Raw genomic sequence first — 5,804 nt, 5'->3', positions numbered from 1 at the left:
TTGAGACGGAGTCTCGCTCTGTCGCCCAGGCTGGAGTGCAGTGGCCGGATCTCAGCTCATTGCAAGCTCCGCCTCCTGGGTTTACGCCATTCTCCTGCCTCAGCCTCCCGAGTAGCTGGGACTACAGGCGCCCACCACCTCACCCGGCTAGTTTTTTTGTATTTTTTAGTAGAAACGGGGTTTCACCATATTAGCCAGGATGGTCTCGATCTTCTGACCTCGTGATCCGCCCGCCTCGGCCTCCCAAAGTGCTGGGATTACAGGCGTGAACCACCGCGCCCAGCCAAAAAATAATCTTTTTTCTTTTTCTTTTGAGGCAAGGTCTCCCTCTGTTGCTCAGACTGGAGATCAGTGACACAATCTCAGTTCATTGCAACCTCCGCCTCCTGGGTTCAAGTGATTCTTCTGCCTCAGCCTCTTGAGTAGCTGGGATTACAGGTGTGTGCCACCACGCCCGGCTACTTTTATGTATTTTTAGTAAGGACAGGGTTTTGCCATGTTGGCCCGGCTGGTGCTGAACTCCTGACCTCAAGTGATCCGCCTGCCTCAGCCTCCCAAAGTGCTGGGATTATAGGCGTGAGCCACCGCACCTGGCCCTTTAACTATGCTTCCTGATAGTTGTAGAAATTACAAACCAGTTAAACACCAGATTACAATTTATCTTTGATTATTAATTACCTTTTATCTGGAAAGATTTCAGATATCTTTCCTTGTTTTTCTTTCATGGGGCCAATCTCTAACAAAATAGTATTTCCTATTTCTGTGTTGACTTTGTTGACTTGAGGTTGTTTTCCATTTACTTTAAATCTAAGAGAAAAATAGGTATAAAGACAGTTGAGAAGATAAATAATAATTTCATTCACCCATTCTATTTAGAAGCCTGCTAAAATATCAAGTCATTTCCAAGATGCAAAAACACAAAACTGAACACCCTAATAGTATTTTTGTAATTTTAGTAAAATCGGTTCCATTTCAGCCTTTCTTCCCTCTTAGTGGAAAAACGAGGTACAAATTTAAAGACGTTTTCCCCTTTTATCCTCCTTCTGTAATATGTTGATAAAGTCCTAAACATCTTACTAACATGCTTGGCAAATAACAGCAAAGATTTAAGTGGAGGATTTTTTTTCTTATTCGTTTATTGAGATAGAGTCTTGCTCTGTGGCCCAGGCTGGAGTGCAGTGGTGTGATCTCGGCTCACTGCAACCCCTGCCTTTGCCTTCAAGTGATTGATGCCTCAGCCTCCCGAGTAGCTGGGATTACAGGCACCTGCCACCGCGCGCAGCTAATTTTTGTATTTTTAGTAGAAACGAGGTTTTACTACGTTGACTATGCTGGTCTCGAACTCCTGATCTCAGGTGATCCACCCACCTTGGCCTCCCATAGTGCTGCGATTACAGGCGTGAGCCATCGTGCTGGCCTGTTGTTATTTATTTATTTATTTTGAGACGAAGTTTCACTGTTGTTGCCCAGGCTGGAGTGCAGTGGTGCGACCTCAGCTCATTGCAACCTCTGCCTCCTGGGTTCAAGTGATTCTCCTGCCTCAGTCTCCAGAGTAGCTGGGATTACAGGCGACTGCCACCATGCCCAGCTAATTTTTGTATGTTTAGTAGAGATGGGGTTTCACCATGTTGACCAGGCTGGTCTTGAACTTCTGACCTCAGATGATCCACCTGCCTCGGCCTCCCAAAGTGTTGGGATTACAGGTGTGAGCTACTGTGCCCGGCCCCGGCCTGTTGTTATTTTTAAGACAGAGTCTCACTGTGTCGTTGCCCAGACTGCAGTGCAGTGGTGTGATCTTGGCTCACTGCAACCTCTGCCTCCAGGGCTCAAATAATTCTCCTGCTTCAGCCTCCCTGGTAGCTGAGGTTACAGGTGTGCACCACCATGCCCAGCTAATTTTTTTGTATTTTTAGTAGAGATAGGTTTCACCATGTTGGCCAGGCTGGTCTCGAACTCCTGGCCTCAAGTGATCTGCCCACCTTGGCCTCCCAAAGTGCTGGGATTATGAGCTGGGCATGAGGCACGAGGTTTGTTATTAAATCAAACTCCACCCTTCTCTCTGGAAATCGCCATTTTAGAAATGTGAGAACTGTGATTGTGAAAATGTTTTTCAAACAACAACAATATAATGTCACATTAGAAGGATTCTGTCTTAAATTGGGACTGGCTTGGCTATTTACAGTCAACTAACCCTCTTTCAAGGTCTGGTAGAATATTTGAAGGTTTTATGTGAGTGTTTGCCAAGGGAGTTGAGTTTAATGGCCCAGAATAAATTATGATTAATATTTTTAGCAGGAGGTGACGGAAGAGTTGACCTCTCTCACAGACATTTTTTATTGTTCATTACTCAAGAGGAAACTGCTTGCCTTTGACCTTTTTTCCAGCTTGCTTTTCTGCTGGTCCTGTACTTGTCTCAGGCCAAAGAAATTCGTGTTGAGATTGTCAAGGTTGAGATTTGGGTGAGGCTAACTAGTTTTGCATAGCATACTTGTCAGAGAAATAACGGCCTACTTCAACTACACAGCTGCAGACGATTTGCCCTGGAGGTTAAAACAATGATTCCTACCACCCCGATCTGCCCTTCATATCTTCAAAACCCACTCTTTTTCCATAAGAAAGAAAAGTCTCCAGGGTAAACTAAATGGCAAGTAACTTTGCTGCATTCAGTAAAGTGATATACTTTTGTGCAGATTTTCAAATTAATATCTAAAGAATCTTAGACAACAGTAATAATTTTATGGTCTAGATAGCACCTATGAATATGTAGTTTTCAATACTATTCAAAGGAATACCACAGATGGCAAACTTTCTTAGTCTAAAATCTTTATACAAGCACAAATATAAATAGGAAAAAATTAAGATTAAGCTTACAAAACAAAATATAAAAAATAAAATATAAAAGATGGTTAATTTTTTTTTAACAGAGTCTCACTCTGTCTCCCGCCTCGGCCTCCCACGTGCTGGGATTACAGATGTGAGCCACAATGCCTGGCCAGTTAATCTTAATTTTACATCTGTATAAAATACATGTGAAAGCCATCTGAGTGATGGTGCTGACTGAAATCCTGTTTGGTGCAGCATCAGACCATTCCTATGTTCTGTTTTATTGTTTTTGTTTTGGAAGACAATATGCAAATTCTGTTTAGCAACATAGTTACAGTAAAGGAAGAGTAATATTATACATTTAATAGTTTCAAGTGCTTTTGTTTTGTTTTTGTTTTTGACACTGGGTCTCACTCTGTCACCCAGGTTTAAGTGTAGTGGCATGATCATGGCTCACAGCAGCCTCCATGTCCTGAGCTCAAGTGATCCTCCCACCTCAGTCTCCCATGTAGCTGGGACTACAGGAGCATGTCACCATGCCTGGCTAATTTTTGTAGTTTTTGTAGAGACAGGGTTTCACCATGTTGCCTGGGGTGGTCTTCAACTCCTGGGCTCAAACAATCCACCCACCTTCGACTCCCAAAGTGCTGGGATTACAGGCATGAGCCACCATGCCCAGCCTCGGGTACTTTTGAATTGGCCTATTTTTAAAATCATTTAGCAAAGCCTATTAAAATTTTGTTTCGGTTGAGAACCGAACATATTGGACTTTACGATACTAAGCCACTAAGGTATCTGTTTTGTTTATAATTATAAATTTTGAACCCCAGCGTTATTCATAAGGAAAAAACATTTTTTTTGAGATTGGGTCTCGCTCTGTCACCAGGCTGGAGTGTAGTGGCGCAATCTCAACTCACCGCAACTAACCTCTGCCTCCCAAGCTCAAGTGATCCTTCCACCTCAGCCTCTCGAGTAGCTGGGATTATAGGTTTACTACCATGCCTAGCTAATTTTTTGTATTTTTTGTAGAGATGGGATTTCACCATGTTGCCCAGGCCAGTCTCAAACTCCTGAGTTCAAGCAATCCATCTGCCTTGACCTCCCAAAGTGCTGGGATTACAGGTGTGAGCCACTGTACCCAGCCCAAGAAAGATATTTTAATAGGGAAAAGTACAAAAAAAAAGTACTACTCTATAAAGGCATTGTAGCTGGGCACGGTGGCCGATGCCTGTAATCCCAGCACTTTGGGAGGCCGAGGCAAACGGAGCACTTGAGGTCAGGAGTTCAAGATCAGTCTAGCCAACATGGCAAAACCCCATCTCTACTAAAAATACAAATATTAGCTGGGCGTAGTGGCACACGCCTGTAGTCCCAGCTACTCGGGAGGTTGGGGCATGAGAATTGCTTGAATCCAGGAGGTGGAGATTGCAGTGAGCCAAGATCATGCCATTGCACTCCAGCCTGGACGACAAAGCAAATCCCTGTCTCAAAAAAAAAAGAAAAAAGGCATCATAAAGATCTTCATAGACTGTAGAAACTGTGGAAGCAACAGAAATGACAGGAAAACAGTCATCTTTCCTCCATAGATAAAACTAAAGATTTCAGTTCCCTTCATAACATTTAGTCAAATATTGTGAAAACGTACACATCCTTTCCTGGCATTGACTAATCAACCTAATTAATTTCCTGAAAACATCACCAAGGTATGCAAGTATCAGCAGCTGAGATAAATCTGTCAAATAATCAGACAACTGAAACATGAAAACTACATTCAGATGTATGCCCCTCACTGGCCAGGCGTGGTAGCTCACGCCTGTAATCCCAGCACTTTGGAAGCCAAGGTAGGTGGATCACCTGAGGTCAGGAGTTCGAGACCAGCCTGGCCAACAGGGTGAAACCGCATCTCTAATAAAAATACAAAAAATTAGCTGGCGTGGTGGCGGGAGTCTGTAATCCAGCTACTCTGTAGGCTGAGGCAGGAGAGTTGCTTGAACCTAGGAGACGGAGGTTGCAGTGAGCAGAAATGGTGCCACTGCACTCCAGCCTGGGCGACAGAGCGAGACTCCGTCTCAAAACAATAACACTTAGCATTTTACCTTAGACTGCCACCTAATTTCTGATGCTTAAGTGTGGTGGTCTTGCTCTGAATAAAGTCTCAAGCAGTTGAGCTCTAATGTAACTGGCGATTTGTTCGGTTCTAGCATATCTTACTATTTTTTGTTTTGGAGACAGGGTCTTGCTCTTTTGTCCAGGCTGGAGTACAGTGGTATGATCGCAACTCACTGTAGCTTCGAACTCTTGGCCTCAAGCAAGCCTCCTGCCTCAGCTTCCCAAATAGCTGGGATTACAGGGGCATGCCACCACGCTTGGTTCTTATTTTTAAAGAGAAGATAAAATCTGGGCCAGGTGCAGTGTCTCATGCTTGTAATCCAAGCACTTTGGGAGGTTGAGGTGGGAGGATTGCTTGAGGCCAGGAGTTTGAGACCAGCCTGGTCAACATAGTGAGACTCCATCTCTACAAACATTTTAAAAACTATCCGAATGTGGTGGTGTACACCTGTTGTCTTAGCTACTTGGGAGGCTGAGGCAGGAAGATCCTTGAGCCCAGGAGGTGAGCTGTGATCTTGCTACTGCATTCCCACCTGGGCGAGAGAGTGAGACCCTGTCTCTCTTAAAAAATCGTAAACAATTGGCCAGGCACGGTGGCTCACGCCTGTAATCCCAGCACTTTGGGAGTCCGAGGCGGGCAGATAACGAGGTCAGGAGTTCAAGACTAGCCTGACCCACATGGTGAAACCCTCATCTCTACAAGAAATACAAACAATTAGCTGGGCGTGGTGGCACGCGCCTGTAATCCCAGCTACTCAGGAGGCTGAGGCAGGAGAATCGCTTGAACCCAGAAGGTAGAGGTAGCAGTGAGCCGAGATCATGCCATTGCACTCCAGCCTGGGTGACAGAACAAGACTCCATCTCAAAAAAAA

The sequence above is a fragment of the Rhinopithecus bieti genome, unplaced genomic scaffold, assembly GCF_001698545.2.
Source record: "Rhinopithecus bieti isolate Rb0 unplaced genomic scaffold, ASM169854v2 scaffold_13029, whole genome shotgun sequence".
Taxonomy (NCBI): domain Eukaryota; kingdom Metazoa; phylum Chordata; class Mammalia; order Primates; family Cercopithecidae; genus Rhinopithecus; species Rhinopithecus bieti.
The sequence above is the reverse complement of the archived record's forward strand: the minus strand, read 5'-3'. Positions refer to the sequence as shown.